At 38.5% G+C, this 20791-nt stretch overlaps 1 protein-coding gene across 6 annotated transcripts in view; it reads left to right on the forward strand.

Moving 5' to 3' along the window:
- The first annotated feature begins 3465 nt into the window (after positions 1-3465).
- Positions 3466-20791, forward strand: part of ZFX (zinc finger protein X-linked) — a 42391-nt gene continuing 25065 nt past the window's right edge. Inside the window, exons 1-3 of one of the 6 annotated variants that reach the window (XM_063084179.1) lie at positions 3726-4069; positions 6789-6907; positions 8816-8905. The gene's annotated coding sequence lies outside the window, so the exon portion shown is untranslated. Of the gene's footprint in view, positions 3532-3725; positions 4070-4384; positions 4443-6788; positions 6908-8815; positions 8906-17402; positions 17486-20791 lie in introns of those variants that run through there. The other 5 variants (XM_063084181.1, XM_063084182.1, XM_063084180.1 and 2 more) reach the window with 5 other exon arrangements.

The raw sequence follows: 20791 nt of genomic DNA on the forward strand, positions 1-20791 counted from the left end.
TTCAAAATAATGAATTGATTCCCTAGCATTCTCCAAAGGTGATCATTTTTAAAAACTGAGATATAATTTTGTTCTTTCCTGCTGCAGCGCAGGAACCAGTCATTTCTCCAAGGAGCCCTGGTTCCTTTAGTGGAAAATTGTAGAGGCCCTAATCTAGGCGCCAAGGATGCTCACTGCTACTGCTCATTGTTTCTAGGACTTTATATTGATTTTTACCTTTTTAGTGGAGCTAGTTTGCTGAGTCCTGTAATTTATAATCCATGAGGTAGAATTAGCCTATTGGTGATTTTCAGGAATTAAACAATGTCTTATTCAACTAGTGACTTGTGTGGAAAATAATGCTTGAAAATCACCTAATTGTTAGTCATTGTTTATTTTAAAATTATCTTCCCTTATCGGCCAACTGCCAAAAAAAAAAAAAAAAGTATTATTTTCCTTGGGGAAGGTGTACTGCTTAAAGACTCAGATTAATGGCTAGAAAGATTACAAAGAGTAAAAATTATTTTTATTTTTTTATTAGCATATTCATTGTTACAAATTATACTTATTCTTTATGCCCCTTATCCAGTCTCTCTCCTTCCCCCTTCTCTTCCCTCTCCACCTTCCCCCTCCCTCCCCCTTCTCATTCCCTCTTCCTATCCCCCTTCTAATAACCATAAAAAATATAAAAAAAAAGAAGACTCAGGTTAAAAATTCTTACTTGGCATTAATTATAGCCAACTGAATTCCAACAGATGATGCAACTTGCTCATGTTAAGGTAAGTATAACTTAAGTATCAAGTATCAGATAAACGGTTAATTTTTATAGGGCATGCTTAGTTCAATAAAACTAGGCCTTTATAGGTGAAGGTACATTTTTATTTTAACATTTGGGATACCAGATAATGGATTAACACAACTATATTCAAGAAGGTCTATATTTTCTCATAAGCCAATAATTTATTGTTTCCTCTTCGGGTTCCCATTAGTCAGTGATGTGGAGTGAAAATCAACAGCTTCTTTTTGACTAATCTTTCTCTGAAAAAATGATTGAAAGGTCTTGTATCGTTTCTGGCTCAAGGACCTATAAACATGTCAGAGATTTTTATTTAAGTTATTAAAACACTGTCAAAACCTTGAGTAGATGCTTTTAACTATTTGATATACATTAGCAGCTCTGAAGGAACAAATAAATTTTAGCACATAATCAAAATTCCTTTGACTGCTTTGAAACCAGCTATTTTGTATTCATAGCATATGCTTTCCGAAATATTCTGCTCTCCATCTCCCTAGATAAAATTTCCTTTTATTGTGTGTTTATTTAAGTGAGAAAATGAAAGCACTTAAGAATGTTTTTATTCCGCCATACACAGCCTCCTTATTCGAGTTCCCCAAGGGGGAGCACCACATCTTTGTTACTCCCTGTGGCCAGAATTCTATAGATTCCGAATACCAAAACAGTGATGAAAAGTATCAAGGCAAGAGAGGCTAAGTCCTTTAAGTGCAAGTTGTCTGGTCCTTAATCACCCAGTGCTTGATTACCAAATGTTTTCAGTGATCTTAGGTGTCCTCAAGGTCCTATTGTGAGTACTTTCATAAACTGTAATTTGGATTTTATTATAACATCAAACGATTTCTGATCTCTGCTGTTCATACTTCCTTTGCCTCTTCACTTTATCATGAGTATATTAAGTGTACTTCTAGTAAAATGATTTTTACCGTTCTTTTAACACTGTTTTTTATAGCCTTCCATAAATGAACTTGAAGTACAAATTACTCCCCCCCCTTTTTTTTGCGGTTGGCCAGAACAGGGATCCGAACCCTTGACCTTGGTGTTATCAACACCGTGCTCTAACCAACTGAGCAAAACGGCCAGCCCTACTTTCCCTTTCTTGAAAACTCAAAAAAATATAGTTGAACTCATCTGTGCAATCATCTATAGAATAATCTTTGTCGGACTTAATAAAGGTTTATCTAATATAATTACTAGAATGAGGCCATCCTTTCCTTGCCTCCCACCAACGTTAACCAGTATCCTCATATGTATGAAAAGTAAGGAGAAAGGGCTCTTTGAAAGAATCAATACCTAAACTACTTGTGGTCTTTTGAATTGAAACGACTTTTCCCTTTGTGTTCCTAGGGCACTCTTCTCTTAAGTGCTTTACACTGGTGGACTTATGAGTATTTATTTGATGGTAATTACGGACAAATTAACAAGAATGCTGACATTAGGTTTTTGTGTACTGAACGTGCTGCTTACAGTTGCCTGGATGATGTGAGACTCCATTGTTGACATACCGTAGCATTAAATGTAGGCCTTTGGAAAGTACTTAAATGCCGGTTATCAATTTTTTGAAATTATATTGAGTACACAAGCTATTTTAAAATTTTTAAAATTTGAAGCAATATTGCTTAGTTTTACATTTCTGTGAATACAGTCTATGTCATAGCCTGATGGAATTTTCTATAAACAACGAAGACATGTTGTCATTTACCATTTTTCAAAGGAGATTTAATGGTTTGAAAAAAATCAAAGCTAAAGCCCTGAGAGGAAAATTACCATCCAAGTACATTCTCAGACATTTCTTCATATACCTCTTGTTTTTCCTTTTTGGAAGCATTTTATGAGGGAAGGGGATGACTTGCATTCTGGGAGTTATAGAGTAATGATAGGTAACTGTGTTATAGATGTCACACCAGTATGCTAGTTGCTTTATAATTTTGGTCTTCTTTATTGTTGAAAAATATCTTTAACATTTAATGCTGTGTCGAAGAAGTATAGCGTGTCAGATTCCAGATTAACTTAGACTACACCATTTAACTTTTTCTCAGTAACTTTTAAACATAGTTTGGGTCCCAATTTCAGTATGGAAAGATAGCATAAAACCTAAGGAAAACGCAAAATACACATTTTTGAAGGTGATACATCTTCTGTTTAATCAAATACATTTTCCCGTTCTTTCCTGTCTTCAAACTTTAAAAGACTTGTTTAAGCAGCTTGTAAAAAAAAAAAATCCATACTCAATTCTGCTACCCTCTATTTATTAAAGAATGTGGAAAATGCATTATTTATGAAACAGTTACACAAGACCTACATTTTATAGGCTCCCAAATTCTGAAACACAGGTACAGAGAACACATCCATTAAAATTCCTGTTCATTGCAATGTGCGAAAACAGTTTCAAAATGTAACCGTTTTCCTCGTTTCCTCCCCCTACCCCACCCCCCGCAACTAATAAAATCAGTTTGGCTCTCTGACTGAACGCTTATTTTTTAAAAAATTAAGGGCTTGGTAGGTGCTGTAGGATAAACCTTCTTCCCCCCTCCTCATGCCCGCACACCCATCTAGACTGGCAAGACCATTTTCATTTTATTTCAAAGTTTTTTTTTTTTTTTTTTTTTTTTTTTTAAGCGAAAGCAGGGGACGGCGGGGGTTGCTAAATTTATCTTCTTCCCCAGCCACACAAGAAAACACATTTACTGCGGGCGGGGGTCTGAGGGCCTGCAAACAACTCGAGCTGGCGCCTCGGTCAGGACCGGCGCAGAGAGGCGGTAGGTCTCCGGGCAGGCCCCCGGGGGGTGGCCGCGGCCCACGGGACATGGTGGGGGGCGGCCGGGCCTCCTGCCTCTCCACGGGGTCGACGGACCGCGGCCTCGCGCGGGCTTTAGGGCCGAGGCGGCGGCAGCGGCGCGTGTGTGGCGGTGGCGGCGGGCGGGAGCGCGGAGGAGGTGGAAAGAAGGGGGGCGCTGTCACGGAGACTCTGGCCGCGAAACCCCGCCACAGCGAGGCCACTGGATTCCCCGGTAGCCGGGAGTGAGCGGTGCCTACCGGGGCGCCAAGAGGACCAACGGGGCGAAGGAGGGGGCCCATCTACCCTTCCGCATTTTCCTGGGTCTCTCTCCCGGGCGGTGACGTGACGTGCTGACGGCGGGCCCGTGCCGGGGAGCTGGGCCGCTTTTTGTCAGCTCCGAGCTCGGCCCCTCCTCCCTCCCTCCGCCCGCCCCACCAGCCGGAGCCCGGCCCAGTGCTCCAGAGAAAGGCCGGCCTGCAGCACCCGCCACCGTCGCCGACCGCCTGCACGCCCGTCCGGTGAGTCCCGGCTGCCGTCGCGGCCGCGGGGCCTAGTGCGCGCGCGGCGGCCTGGTTCCGGCCTGGTCGGCGGCCCGCGCGGCGCCCTCCCGCACTAGGCCGGGCGGCGTGGCGCGCGGCGCCGAGCAGGCCCCGAGGAGGCCGCAGTTAGGCCCGGGGAGGAGCCCGGCTGCCCCGAGCGGCGGCGGAGGCGCGCTCCGTAAGCGGGCGGGGGTTGGGGGAGGGTCGCCCGGCTGTCCGGGAGGCGGCTGAGGGGACCCGAGTCGGCGCCGCGGCCGACCCGGGGCACCGCGCCGGGACGAGGCCTGGTGAGGAGGCGAAGGCTGCAGGCGTGAGGTGAAGGCCGCAGGCCGGCCGGGCCGATTTTCGCTATGTAAATATCGGCGAGGGGGGGAGGGACGGGGGACAAGATGGCGGCGGCTCGGCGCCTGCTGCAAGAGACGAGTGAGGGGGTTGTCGGGAGGGAGAGCCGCCATCTTGAAGGCGGTGTCTGCGGAGAAAATTCCGCTACAGCCCGTGAGGGGGGGTGGGAGAGCGGGCGGTAGCGGCGGCGGCGACGGCCGCTGCGCCGGTGACTGGCCCCGGAGGCCCGGCGCGGCGGCGTGTGCGCGCGGAGGGGCGTGCTCGCTCCCCACGGCGGCCATTGCCCTCGCCGCCATGATGAGCGCTCGGGCCCCAGGCGCTCGGCGGCAGCGCCACCTTCCTGCGCTACCTACCGCAGCCCCGTGACTGGCTGCTGTTTCCGCTGCATTTCAGCTGAGCTGCCGCAGGCGGCCACCGCCGCCGCGCGGGCGTCGGGGCCACCTCGCCCCTCAGCGCCTGAGGCCCCGCGCCATTTCCCCGCGCACGTAGCCGCCCCAGGGACGTCGGGTGCAGCCCTGGCATCTGGACTCATCAAGGCAAACGCAACCCCAGGAAATTTAATTTTTGTTGAAGTAAAGTCATACGTGGTTATTAGCGTGCCCTCCATGCGGTTATTTTCCACCAACCGTTGCCTCTTCATGTATGTGAATAAAGAAACAAAAATAAACATTGATGGGAAAGTTCTCACCACTCTTTTCGTCCAATAGGGAAAAACGTGCGAATTGCACAGTACGTAAGGAGGAGGAGTACAGTTTCGAAAGAGTCATTTATGTGGGAACAACTTTGTTGTCAAACTGCATTTAAGTTATTAGTGATCTGTTTGCAGTATTTACTTTTTCTGAGGAATAAGAAAGGGTAGAAAGCTTTTTGTTTTGTTTTTTTATTGAAGGCCGACATAATGTGATGCAGTGTTTATTGTGCATTTACGTGTCATGATATTTAGATTATTTTTGTTCGTGGAGTTTTACGGTGGGGTTCCATGCCCTGAAGTACTTTGGATTGCACACTGTCCAACTTTCCTGGTAAGCTCGGAGCCCAGTGTGGCGATGCACTGTGTAGGTGCTAAGGAAGATGAAAGAGGTTCTTGTGTTGTAGACGGTAGCTGCAAGAAGTTCGTTGTTCAGAGGTGGATGAGACAGGGTGAAATACACTAAGTGCTGCGGGAAAGATAAAACCAATTATTAGGGTTTCAGAGGAAGGCAAGGTTTCCATTCGGAGCATCAGGAAAGGGTTCATGGAGTAGGTGGCATTTGAGGAGGTTACTGAAGGGTGGGTAGGACTTCGTTAGGTAGAGGTGGGGAAAGGGCATTTCAAGGGTGAAGCATCTTCGGAAAACAGCAAGTATTTGCACTTTGGCTGAAATGGCTCGTATAGGTAGGGGAGTGGTGGGAGTTGAGTCTAGAAAAGATAGATTGAGGAAGAGCTTGCTTGCCTTGTGGAGGGGCTTCTACTCAATGCGAGAGGCAGCAGGAGGGCCCTCACTAGCAGGGTGATGACACACCTGAGCTGTGCTTTATGGTCACTTAGAAACTTTTTCACCGGACTAGGAAAAGTTTCAAAGTTGAAAAATAATGAGAGTAGTAAATTGATCAGTGTTTTCACTATCAGAACGCTTACAAGAATGTTCAGAAGTTAAACAAATTTTGCTTCTTTTTGAATGATTTCTTCTCTACTAGGCAGCAACTCTTTTTTTCCGTCCTAATTTTTACTCCAAGTAACCTTTTGCTAAGCGTTATTATAATGTCTATAGTAAACAAATAGGGAGGGGTTTCTAACATTTCATTTACCATTGTTGAATATTACATGACTAATGCTGTGGGTAACGACGAAAATGAGAAATGAACCTTTAATAATTCCCGTTTTAATTTTTTAAGAAGTCAGTTTTGGATAGTAGGTTGGAAGAGTGATTATTAAAAAGGCAGTGTGGCCTTCAGATGGCCTTTTGCAATCCGTGTTCTTCCGCCTGTTGAAAGTAACCACCGTTTTGTTTGAGAGAGTAACTGAGGCTGTTTGCTAAACCAAGCCTTCCTGCTCACGTTTTGATTAATAACATGTGCATATGGAGAACGTGTTTCCGAGAATTTTATGATATAAACCTATAGGTAGCATAGATATTCACTTTCAGTTTTTCCATTTTTCTAGACTGCAGTAGGTTCAGAGCATTGTTCAGGAGAGGACCTGAGGGCTTGAGAGAGTCTCAAGTTCATCACAAAGGGCCATGGTTTAGAAAAGTTTGAGAAACAGTGCACATTGCATGAGGCTGACAAGGAGCCAGTTGCTAAGGCGGGCTGTGGTTGTTAAGGTCTTAAGGATAAACATAAACTTGGAAGAACCAGTTGCTTTTATATCTTGACAGCTGAGAAAAACATAGAAGAGCTATAAAGAAGACAGAATTGTATTGCTGCACGGTACAGCAACAGTGGATGTTCAAGATTAAGATTAAATTAGACTCAAGTTGTATAATTAAGAAGATAGGTAAGTATATAGTTTAGTTTCCATCAGAAATGGTTAAATATAAAATTCTTTTCGCCTGAAAGGGTAGACCTTGATAAATTGGGAAACTGGTAGAACACCTTATTACCAACCATCTTGGATAAACGAGGTGTTAGTTTTTAATTTATGTGTATTTTTCAGATAGATGCAAATTTCCTTTTTCAAAAAACATGTTCACAAGTGATTTAAAAAAAATTTTTTTCCCCATTGCTTTTTTGTAAATGCTTACTCTCTAGCCCCATTTAGACTTGTATTGTCACTGATAATCTTTGTATTATTTGTGCTTATGCACACTGGCAATTCCCAACTTTCTTTTTTACTCTTTAATTTCTCAACTGGTCCTTGAAATCCCTCACCCTCAGCAGAGATGATCTAATCTTTTACTTAACTGAGAAGGATAGGTGGCCATCTCATAGAAAGAGTTGAGCTTCCTTCCCTTCCACTTCATACTTTTCCTCTCTCTGCCTGGGCTTTCTTCCTTTTCCTTTTGCTGCAGGCGGACCCCTCAAGCCCAGCTGCTCTGCCTGTGCCCTTCACCCTGGCCTGCCTTCTTGGGAAGGGAGCTCTGTCAATGATGCTGTCTCTTGCATCATCACCCTCTCACTCTGCTGGTGCCTTTCCCTCTCCTTATAAATATTCCTAGGTTTGCTCATCTCATCTGTCTTCTCTTTCCTTTCAGCAGTACTTTTATTTCTTTTCACTCTACTTTTTTCCTAAATCCAGTATTTTCCACATTGGGAAACTTGTACACCTTGGTTTTTTTTGTTTTGTTTGTTTGTTTGTTTTGGCAGCTGGCCAGTACAGGGATCTGAACCCTTGACCTTTGTGTTACAACGCTGCACTGTAACCAACCAAGCTAACTGGCCAGCCCTACACAGCGTGTTAATGGGGGTATCCCTTGTAAAAGTATTTTGTGTTTCAGAAACTCTCTGTACCTTCTCTGTTTTCTGTGATGAGATTTCCCTCAAGGTCAATCCTCTGTCCTTTTTCTCTGAACTCTTCAACCGTAGCTTCGGTGTCCCTTACTGTGCCCACCCTCTCTTCTAGTTCTCATCTGGAATTTCCAGTTGCTTGCTGACCATCTCCACCCGGGTGACTTAACTGTCTTGACATGGCTGAAACCAAATTTATCTGGCATATCGTCGATGCCCAATATTATTTATTGAAAATCTTTTTTTTTTTTTTTTTTTTAAGCCAGAACCCCTAAAACAACTTGTGCTTCTTGCTTTCTTTCTCTTAATAGCGTCATTTTTCTAGGCTCATTCTTCTCTGTTCCATAGAGCAATGTGGACAGCTTTAATTTAGCATTTAATGTTATATTTTATGTGCGTTTATATTTTTGTCTTCTTTTCTAAACTGAATACAGAGACAGGTTCTCATTTATCTTTGTCCCCGAGCAGTATCTGACACATGCTCATTATCTTCAAAAACAATTATCTCAATTATTGGGTGCAGATAATTTTATGTAGTTGAATAATTTTCAGCTATTTAAAATCAGGTCCAGTCAGTGTATTTTTTGACTAAGGGGTGTATATATTAAGTTGTGCCTATGTTGTTAGGTTGCCAGGTCCAGGTGAAGAGCTGAGTAACCCCAACCTCCATCCCTTATCTGATTGTAACATGGCTAGCCTATTCTTATTCCTGTCAAATTATTTTTCCAGGTAACATTTTATAAAATCCAGGTATCTTATAACTGTATCTTACTCAAAGGGAAGTATATTTTAAGGAAACCGTGTAGACTTGAAGTATACAAGCATCAGGCTTTAAAAAATATATATTAACAAAGTTTTAAATTATGAATATTTCAAAGTTGCTGAAAAATATCACCCACATTTAACATATCTTAATATTTTGTTACCTATTTGCTTCATATCTTTTTTTTGTTTAAAGGTATAAAATCTCACGGATCCGGTTAAAGGGTCCCTCTGCCCCAACCCATTCCTGTCTTTTCTTCACTAGAAGTAACCACTGTTCTAACACGTATGTACCAAAGCAATATCAATTATTGCTTTATGTACTTTAACTTTGCATAAATGGTATCATACTGTGTGTCATCTTATGTATTATTTTCACTTAAAAACGTTTTTGAGATTTATCCATGTTATATATGGATTTACTTAAGCCGTTCTCAAAGTTGTTATACTTGTATGTGGATCTAGTTCAGTGGTTCTCAAAGTGTGTTCCATGGATTCCTATGTATCTCTAAGATTGTTTTAGGGGGTCGTATTTCATAATACTGTTTGTCCTTTTCACCCATTTTTTTCCTGTACACTGTACGGTGCGAGTACTGTACAGAGGCTCTATGACACATGATGTCATAATAGATTGAATGCAGAAACAGTATGGGAACCCAGCTGTCCTCTATTAAGCCAGATATTAAAGAGATTTGCAAAAAGGTAAAACAGTGCCACTCTTTTCAATTTTTTTTTGTTTTAGAAAATAGCTATTTTTAAATAAATGTTATTGATGTTTACATATAGTGAGGTTATTATTTTTTATGAATTAGTAAATGTTTTTATAACACTGCGCTCTAACCAACTGAGCTAACCAGTCAGCCCCTGAATTAATAAGTGTTTTAAAATGTCTCAGTTTTAATTTCTAATATGATAAATATAAGGACCACTCTTTGTGGTCCTTAATCTTTTAAGAGCATTAAAGGGATCCTGAGACGAAGAAGTTTGAAAACTACTGATCTAGTTCATTCATTTTACTTGTATTTCAATATATAAATATCCTGCTGTTTAGCTAGCTTTTCTTATGGAAGGACCATTAGGCCGTTCACAGTTTTCTGCAAATTCAAATAATACTGCTGTGAACGTCCTTATACAGGGTTCTTCTCTCTTGGGATCATAGTAGAAGTAGAATTGCTACATTGAAGAACTCTGTGCATTGTCAACTTTTCTGGAAATTTCTAAAATGCCAAATTATGTTCCATTTGACACTCCTACCAGCTGTGTATGAGCTTGTTTCTCCAGATCACTGCCAAAAGATTAAATTTTGCAATTTTTTTCTAATCTTTTGGGTATAAATTACATCCCACTGTTTTCATTTTGCATTTTTTAGATTACTAGTGAGGTTAACTTTTCCCCCCCACATATTTATTGGCCATTTGAGTTTTCTATGAATTGCTTGTATGTATCCATAGTCTGTTTTTCTACTGGATTATTGCCTTCTTACTGGCTTATTGATATTTTTATATTCTGAATATTAATGATTTGCAATTATATACACTGAAAATATCTTTTCCTAGTCTGTGGCTTATCTTTTAGCTTTGTTTATGGAATGTTTTTTGTGTAGGACTTTTTAATGTGACGGTAGCCAGTTTTCTCAGGGTTTTTTTTTTTTTTTTTTCCTATTTATGACTTGTGTTTTCTCGTGTCGTCGAGAAATTCTTCCCTTTCCCAGGGTCATAATGATACTGTGCTTTTTCATATTTAGGTCATTAATTCATCTGGAGTTTTTTCTCTATTGTGTGATTTAGGGATCTAATTTTATCATTTTCATATGGATTTATCAAATAGTGCAGCCCTTCTCCCCACTGATTTGTAATGTAGCTCCTGAGGTACATCATATTTCCACATATGTACATCTGTTTTTAGTTTCTCTTCTGGTTTCATTGGTGTGTTTGCCTATTTCTATATCTATACCGCCCTTATTTAATAATAGCTTTATAATTATTTCTTAATATATGTTCGTTTTCTTCAGGATTCTTCTAGCTGGTTTCCTCCCTTTGCTTAATTTAGGGTCAGTCTGTCAATTTCTATGAAAAATTGTATTTTTTTTGTATTTGCAGCAAATTTATAGAATAAATATATAGATTTATATAGATACATGCTAAGTGGTAGAGTTGGGATTTGAATGTGGGTATGTGCTACTGCTTTTTATAAAGCTGTTGTACAACTTTTGTTAGATTTTTTGCTACATACCATATAATTTTTGTCGTCACTGTGAATAGGATTTTCTTTTAGTTATAATTTCTATTTGGTTATTGCTGATGTATGGGGAACACTATTGACTTACATGTATCGATCATATAACCTTGCTGAACTCTCATATTACTATATTTCATAGATTCTGAGGTACACTTTTCCCCCTACATTTTGAGATCTGTGTAATAAAAGTAGATCTCCATTTGATGGTGTCCTATATAATCCCTGTTTTCCAGGTAATAGTCATGATGTAGTTATTATTGCTGCACACGAACAAACTTGGTCAGGGTTCTTTATTTTGTCATTACTTTAAATGAGTATGTACATTATTGTATTGTTATTTCATGCCAAACAATATAACTGAAGGCAGAAAAAATTGTGAAGTGGGTGTCTGCCTTGAAAGAAAATCCTGTAGATAATAATGGAACTTTTTAAGAGAAATGCTGCATCACCAACGCTCTTGTTGGCAGGGGACAATATTGTTAGGAACAATTGAATAGCTTTGAGTAGAAAAGTGATCCTGAATAGCTTTGAGTAGTAGGACCCTGAATGTGAACTTTTAGGAATATCTTACCAATTTCTTTTGCTTCTATTTTTCTTTATATATGCAGAAGATATGATAAAAAATCTAAGTAAGTCTGAAAGAATTGTCTTGATGAGTCTAAAATGAAAATCCTAGGCTGGCCAGTTAGCTCCGTTGGTTAGTGTGCAGCCTTATAACACCAAGGTCACAGGTTCGGATCCCTGTATTGGCCAACTGCTGAAAGAAAAAAAAACCAAGATCCTAGGTAATAAGAAAATATGGTATCAGTTTGATTGACAGTGTTTTTTTCTTAGTTGTGTGTAAAATAAGAGCGCATCTTACAATTGGTGGCATTTTGGGGTTCAGTGAGATGTGGGGGTAATATTAGTTTATATCTTTTGTGTTTTCTAAGTAGTAGTAATGTTTGTGAATAATGCTGTTTATTCTTTTCCATTTCCTTTTGCCTCCTATTTCTTGTTCTGGTCTTATTGTATTGACTAGTACCTCTAGTGAAGTGTTGAATAGAAGCATTGATAATGGGCATCCTTGTCTAGGTACTTTAATGGGGTGCTTTTAGTGTTTTATCATTGACTATATTGTAGTGGGGTTTTTTTGGTGGGGATGTAGATATATTTTTAGTTTAAGTTCTCTTCTATGTATCATTTTAGGGTTTTTACCATGTACAGGAGTCAATTTTCCTAGTGCTTTTGCTGCATCTGTTGGTGTGATGAAGTGTGTTAATAGGCTTTCTTTTTTAAATTTTCTTTGGATTCCCTGGATATTTGCATCCCTTGTTATTGCCATGTACTTTTCCTTTTTCATGTAGTCTTTGCCTTGTTTTGATAACAAGGTTATGTTAACCTCATAAGATGAATTGGAATAGTCCTCCTCCTTTTTTGGAAGACGTTCTATTTAATAGAGACGATTTGTTTCTTGAAAGTTAGAATTCTTCCGTGAAGCTCTGTACTTGGTGTCTTTTTTGTGAGCAGATTTTTGGGTTTTGATTTATTAATAGTTTCTTTATCGTGGTGATAAATCTTTTTGTTTTTTCTTGAGTTTTTTTTGTCATTTATACAAAATAATTTTCTAAAAAAATACGAATTTTCAAATATATTAGTTTCCCTGATGACGTTTAAAAAAATCTGATGTCATTAATTTGTACCTTTTTTCTGATCAGTATTGCCGGTAACTTGCCTATATTATTAGACTTTCAAATAGTTCTTTTTATTGATCCTTTCTGTTTCTGCTCCTATGGGTAATGTTTCTTTCCCTCTGCTTTATTTGCATTTATTCTGACATTTTAAACATTTAATTGGAGGCTTAGCTCATTAGTATTTAATCTCTATTTTTATAATATCTATCTATCTAATCTATCTATCATCATCTATTTTTTTCCCTTAAAAGATGACTGGTAAGGGGATCTTAACCCTTGACTTGGTGGTGTTAGCACCACGCTGTCCCAAGTGAGCTAACCAGCCATCCTTATATAGGGATCCGAACCCTTGGCCTTGGTGTTATCAACACCGCACATTCCCAAGCGAGCCACGGGCTGGCCCTATGTATATATATTTTAAATTACAAATTTTCCTCTAAACTATAACTGGATGCTGTGATTTTGACATGAATTGATTTTTGTTATTTAGCTTTAAATATATTGTGATTTTCATAATTCTTGTATTGTCCATTAAATTATGTAGAACTGTGTTTTAAAATTTATGGAATATTTTTTGCCGTTATCTCTCTGCCATTTATTTCTAATTTTATTGCATTATAGTTGGGGAACATCAATTGTATTTCTCTCTACTAACAACAAGCAATTTGAAAATCAAAATTTTAAACTAGTATAATGTATAATAAGGTCAAAGAACATCCAGTACCTTGAAATATATCCAACAATCATACTAAGACCTTTAGTAAAAACTAAGAAGTGAAACAAGACATAAATTAATGGAGAGAGATAGGATTTTCATGGATTGGAAGGGTCAATATTGTAAAGATGTCAGTTCTTCCTAAGTTGATATATATAGATATTCAGTGCAATCACAGTCAAAATCCTGACAAAACTTTCTCTCTCTCTCTTTTTTTTTTTTTTTTTGGATCAACTAGCTAACTAGCTCTCAAATTTGTATGGAAATATACAGGGCCAAGAATGGCAAAGGCAATTATGAAAAAAAATTGGCATACTTACCTGGCAGGGGATACCATGATCATGAAAAAAAATTGGAAGACTTACACCACACACACATATATATATCAAAGCTTATTGTAAAGCTATTAAAACAGTGGGTGCAAAGCCAGAGTGACCAGTGGAACTGAATAGAGTCTGAAAGCAGGCCTGCATATATAAGATCAATTGATTTACAGCAAAGGTATATTGGGATTTTGATTGAATGTAGAGGTTAATTAAGGGAGAATTGATATTAATGATCCAACATATTTAAGAGCAAGATCAGTTTCTATTTTTTTTTTTTTTTTTTAAATCCCACATAGTAGTTTTCAGTTACGCCTATCGGTGGAACTTTCCATTCTTAAGTTTTACACAAGAAATCTTTTGTCTTCAAGTATATTAATCTTGTACCAGCATATTTTATGAGTTCATACTGATAACTAGTTTTTTCAGTTGATTCTCTTGTCTTTCCTAGATATATGTAAATAGGTTTAATTTCTTTCAAGTCATAATTATTATTGTTTTTGTTGGCTGCTGGCTGGCATGGGGATCAGAACCCATGACCATGGTGTTACCAACACCATCAAGTAATAGTTATATCTTGCATTTTATTATCTTACCTAATTGCATGGGCTAGCAGTTGACATACAGTCTTAAATATTAATGGTGTTAATGGGCATTCTTAATTTTGACTTTAGAGGAATACTTCTAGTGTTTTACCTTAGGTTTGATACATGTCTTTTTGTTATAAAGTAATACTGACCTCATTCTCATATTCCAAAACACATGTTCTGACATGAACTGGTTTAAGATTGCATATACTTGTGTATTTTTTAAACAGCCTTATCGAAATGAAGCTGTTATTAAATCCACTCCTTAAAAATATACAGTTCAGTCGTTTCTAGTAGATTCAGAGTTGTGCAGTTATCACCACTGATTTTAGGGCATTTTTATCACCCCAAAAAGAAACCCTGTACCCATTAGCAATCACTCTCCTCTCCCTCCTCCTTTTAGCCCCTAGCAACTGCTAGTCTACTTTCTGTCTGTGTGGATTCACTTACTCTTGAGATTTCATGTAAATGGAATTCTATAATATATGGTCTTTTGTGTCTGCCTTCTTTCACTTAGCATAATGTTTTCAAGGGTCATCCATGTTGTAACATATCAGTACTTCATTCCTATTTATTATATTTTTTCACTGTATCTATTTCATTTTGGCTGAATAGTTTGTTTTAAATCAAAAATAGATGTTGAATTTCAACTTTTCAGCATCTGTTGAGTATGTCAGGGTTTTCTGTTTTTGATCTATTAATTTGGGCCATTATTTGTCTCCATCCTTGAATTCTAGAATAACCATATTGTGTCAAGGTCTCTGTGTGTGTGTACATGGATGTGTATTATTTTATTTACATGATGGATCACATCTGCAAGTACTTGACTTGGTATTCATAATTAACTAAGTTTGTAATTTGGTCACATTTTTCGTTAGGTTTTGTTTTAAATGGTAAATTAGTTTTGTAAAAGGAACTCAGAAAGTTTTCTTCCTCTGTGCTCTGGCATAGTTCAGATAGCTTTGGGAAAAGCCTAGAACTTTTTGGAAGGGTGACATTAAGCAACTCCCCCCAACCCTTTTTTAAAAATTTCATGGTGATTGGGTTTATTCTCTCTTACTGAGTTACTGTTTGTAATTTACATTTTCTCCCAATTTGCTAGCATAGAATTATAGACTATTTTCTTAAAAGTTTTTTCATTTTTTCTGTTTTTTTTCTTTCTTTTTTCATATTATGTATGTTTGTGCTTTCCCCAGTCTTCACCCCTATTTTCAATTATTATCTTGTAGTATTTTATTGTCTCCTCAGCGCCCTGATAAAAGCCAGGTTTGGATTTTTGTTTTTTGTAAAAATTAGCTGACTCCCTAGCTTCGCTCCAGAGAATGATCGTGAAATCAGTGCTTGCTGATACTCAACCTGGAGCATGCCCATTGTTGGTCTTGTGAGAAGCAGGTATGTTGCAAACGTCCCTGGTTGCCCAGCCTGTTCTTTTTTTTTCTTAAATGATAAGGAATTTGTTAAGTTATATGTGCAAAACATACTGCTAATTTAATTAGCAAATGGTTATTGTAAAAACACTCCACAATTCTGTAACTGTCAATTTAAATTTGTTCTAGTGTTGAAATGCCCGATTTTATATTCTTACCAGTGTTTAAGATGTGCAGAGACCATTGTTAGTATTAGCACTGAGTCTGCAGAACCTCATAGACTTAAAGTAATGTATTTAGGAAAAGCAATAATAGGAAGCATGTGTTCATGTAGATGAGGTAGAGTAGGGTATTAGTCAAGTTTTACAGCGTTGGTGATCTGGCAAGACTGATGAAGGTTTATATTTCAGAATATTCAAAATGTTTTAAAAACTATAAAACTATATATAATACATGATTTCGTATAATACATGATTTCCCTAGTTACCAGAAAACTAGGGAAAGCACTTACTAGCTAGAGTAAAGTAATATGAAAGGAAGAATGTACTGATCTAAAAAAACCAGAAAAACAAAAACCAAAATTTGATGCATTATCTGAGAGATTTTCTAATATAGGGAGACATTGCTCATTGAGAAGGGGCTCGATAAGAAAAGCACTTGCTAAGTTAACAACTATGGGGATGACTGGTTCAGAGATGAATTAAATGCCCAGTTTTGGGAAAGATGGCAGGTGCAAGAAAAAGGAAAAGCATAAGAAACAGTTTCTGACAATACCGACCTTTCTTCATCATGTACTGCGTTTGACAGAAATTAACCTTTTAAAAATTTTACTTGTGACAGTTTTATTTTATTGTATGTGCAATACAGTCTAAATTAATCTCCACTTCATGTTATGTCAAAATACTGTCTTCATCCTTTGATCACATCAAATGTTTCACATACTCCACTCTGGTACACTGTACCGGAGTGTAAATAGGATTTCTGTTCAAAATTTCAGCAAAAGCTAATAAACTGTTTTTAAAAACATTACTATGAAATCAAAAAGAGTGATCCAAAGAGTTGAGTTGTTATACTCATTCCATTATGATATACAGTAGAATGTAATGAACATGGATTGATAAATTACTGAATTTATTAAATGGCAATATTTTATTAAGGAGGCTGTACTACTTCACATATCTGAAAACTAGTTAGAAAGTGTATGCATTTCCTAGTATCAAGCTAGTCTTAAAGACAAAAGCATTTAAAACAGTGTAGTGTTCATAGTTTGCCAGTGCAGCCAAATTCAGAGGGTAGTTTGGCAACTCTTAATCTGAGCAGGAATAGGGGCTTTGGAAAAATGAGGCTTTAAGAAGGTTTGTCATTTTAGGGCCAAATTTTAATAGATTGTGAAAGTTTGGACTCTTAAACTTTAAACAAACAAAATCTTGAAATTACTGATTGGCTCAAAACGGTCTTATGGAAAAACTAATCTAACAAAAACTTGGCATTGACTTTTTGAGCAAAGCATACAAAAATTCCAAGTGGGACAGAGCAAGGAAGGACAGGGCTTTGATATTTACAACAGCAGACATTTTCTCTTGTTCTTGATACAGGACTGGGCATGGTTGTTTGAAAATAAAATATTCTGTTATCAGGGAATGAAATTTTAATTACAGCTATTAGATTAATATTAGTAATTATACACATCTTCTCTTCCCTTGCTTTTTGAGTATTTGATCTGTCAAGTGTTGATAGAGTTGTAACCTTCCACTACTATTGATTTTTATTTTCAATTTCTGTCTCATAGGTTTTTTCTTGTTTTTACATATTTCTATGCTGTTTTATTTGGTACATGAAAATTCACAATGACTTCATATTCAACATAGACTAGAGAACATGCACATTTACTTTTCCTTCCTCCCGAAAGCACGTTGTGGAACATATACAAAAATAAATCCAGAGAAACAAGAAAACCTGAGAGGTAGGTTATATGTTCATCATCAGAGTATGATGAATTTCTGGTTAAATAAAGCAGTTGGGAATCAATTAATGGCAAAACCTAAGAGAGCCTAGTGAACCTGTGGCTCTATTGAGAAAGTAGGAAGGGGCCATCTAAGAATTGGCATCATGCAGTATCCCCAGTGTCAAAAGCAGGAGAGAATAAGCCATGGGCACAAGTCAGATAATTAAAGCTATGGAAAGCTAAGCCATTTACCTATCACTGTAGGTGTCTCTAGTTGTTTTCCTGCTGGGATAATGCCCAGTATTCAGCTCTCTGAATAGCTTGTTTGTACATAGGGAAAATCTGAGGTGTATGCTGTGGTGAAAAACGGGCCGTGCTTTAGGTAGCTTGCAGCTATCCTGCAGGATATTGAACCTCCAGTATCTGGAAGAAGGGATACTGAGCCACCATTAAAGGAAAGCCTGGCTGGTTACGTGGTTTCTTTCTCTCCTGTGGACTCATTCTAGGCAGGACTCCTGTGATCAGGATTTAAGTTCACTGCTAGACAAACAGATTCTCACGTGGGCTGAGGAGATTCACCCCAGCTGTCAGAATGTAATTCTAGTCTAGACCTTCATCTACAAATACGAACAGACAACCGAGAAGAACCATGTTTTTGAGGAAAACCAGCAGTTTGGAAGAGAGGCACCAAATTCAACCAACTATAATGAAACACCAGAGGATATACTTTAATATAGAGTACAGAATAAACTTTAAACCCTCAGAGGTACTTGGGAAGATAACGTGTTCATTAACAAAAGAAAAGATTGCTGTGAAAAAGAAACTAAGTTTATTTTGGATTAAAATATCTTTTAAATAAAAATTCAGTAGGAGGGGTTAAGATTAAATTAGCTAGCTTAGAAGAAAGAGTTCAGGGATTCTTTGGGAATGTAGTAGAAAGATAAAGATAGAAAATATGAGAGAAAAGTTAAAGTGACATAGAGGCTAGATTTAGGAGTCCTTACATCCTATAATAGAAGTTCTAATAAAATTGAATAGAGAAAATAGAAGAAAGTATAGAAACAACAGAAGAGATTTTCCTGAGTTCATGAAGGGCTGAAGTTTTTTGATTGAAAGCGTCCATCGGGTCTTCATGTGAGGATAAAGAGGAAGTGATGAATTTAAGAGTGACAGGCTTTGAGATTAATTTAATTAAGGGCTGAGGTGGTAAGAAGTGAAATATGACTCCATATTTGAAAATTAGATACCTGGAGAAATGATGGCTAACATTGAACAGCATGGAAAAAACAATTGGGAAAGAAATGTGTCTCAAGAGGGAAAATGTTAATTAGGCTTTAAACGTAAATTTTCCTCTGAGAAAAATTCTGTTATGGACAGATTTGCTTTTGTTTGCCTTGCCTGCAGCTTGAGCGATTCCATCTACCATGTATAATAAAATTTGGTTCTCTGAGTGTGACTTAGGGAGAAGAATTAGAGTTGAGTCATAGAATTAAAAGGCATTGAATTTTTGGGAGACCAGAAGCAGAAAAGTGATTTTTGTATGCATATTAGCTACTGAAAGCAAAGTGAATAAACTTCAAAAAGTTCATGGAAAGATTCGTATTATCTTTTTTTTTTAAAGATGACCAGTAAGGGGATCTTAACCCTTGGCTTGGTGTTGTCAGCACCACACTCAGCCAATGAGCTAACCGGCCATCCCTATATAGGATCTGAACCCGTGGCCTTGGTGTTATCAACACCGCACTCTCCCGAGTGAGCCACGGGCCGGCCCTCATATTATCTTTTAATTCTATTTTATCCTTGAACTTTTTGAAGTACCCTCATATAACAGTCCTGTTAGTTTGTCCAAGCAGGAGATCACTCAAGTATCTAGGCTTCAAGAGATATCAAAACAAATAAACTATATTCATGATCCCTAATTTAAGATAAGATGCCATTGCTATACCTAATTTGGTTTGGTATTTTTATTGCTTTAAAGAATGGAAGGAAATTTTTGTGAATTTCCTGGGTTTCTCTCAACCTCTTGGTTCTCTTAAAACTGTTTTCCCACTGGGTATTCCTTCAGAAGCATTTACAGGATCATAACTCTTGAATCCTGGAAGGGAATATTTTACTGAGTTTGAGGTGATAGTGGAGTCTCAGAAATATTTTGAGGGCTTTTGATAATCAGACTAAATGTTAGTACTTGTTCACCCAAATTCTTAGATTCTTGGTTCTCTGAACCATTCTGTTGTTGTCTTTAGGTTCAACTGGTCTCTGGGCTTGGTTCCTGCTGCGTAGGCATGGCCACTTTCAGTTACATTGTCAGCACATGTTCTTCTACCCTTACTTTGTCACAATCCTGAAAACTCTCTTACTTTGAGTAGGTGCCATTCTAAGAACATGGTTTCATTCTGATTGTCACAGTGAATTAGCAGTTCCAACCCCAGAGGGGTTACAGAGTTGAGGTATAGTCATCTCTGCTTGGAAGTAGAAGAGGTTTTTTCCCTTTTTGAATTTTCATAATGACAAAACAAAAGGGAAAATAACAAGTCAAAACAATTGTTTGTTGAAGTTACTGCTTATCTAAGTCAAGATATGGTGAGTGGGCACTCTCCATGTAGGCTAGAATATCTGGTAGGAAATGCATATGATGTAAAAGGATGGGAATAACAGCAAACAAGTCTGTATGGTAGCTTGGGTTAATATTGTAGAGCCCTCTGAATATTGGGGAACTGCTGAAGTGTTCTGAGCAGGGGAGTGCCTTGATCAAAGCAGTGCTTCAGGAGGACTAATCTGCCCACAGATTGCAGGAATGCCTCAGTAACTGGCACCAACCCTTGTATAGAGTTTTTAGTCATTTGTTATGAGAGCGGCAGAAAGAAGGAAGGGCAGTCAAGAGGTTATTTTCATCCCCCAGGGATCAGGAAATATGAAGCTGAGAGGGAATGGTGACTGGGAATAATAAGGAAGGGACCAGATGCCTGAGAAGTTGAGGAGAAATAATTGACAGGATCTGGCAACCTGACTGAATGTAAGCAGGGAAGAAGGAAAAGGCCGTAATGGTCGTGTCAGGAGAAAACTGGGTTTTATCCAGATGAAAATACTCAGCAGACAGTCTGGTGGAAGTGTTAGGTCCTACCCTGAGTATGTGGATTTTAGGAATCATCTTTGTGCAAATGGTGGTTGAAACCATGGGAATGAAGAGAAGGGAGAAGAGAAGAGCGGAGTTCCCATCTCTGGGCAAGGCTACAGTAAAGGATGAGGGGAAGCAGAGTAGCCAGTGGTTAAGAAGGTGGGAACTAGAATGTCACTTAAGGAAACAGAAGAAGGCAAGAACTTCAA

Source organism: Cynocephalus volans, chromosome X, assembly GCF_027409185.1.
Source record: "Cynocephalus volans isolate mCynVol1 chromosome X, mCynVol1.pri, whole genome shotgun sequence".
In the NCBI taxonomy this organism is placed as follows: domain Eukaryota; kingdom Metazoa; phylum Chordata; class Mammalia; order Dermoptera; family Cynocephalidae; genus Cynocephalus; species Cynocephalus volans.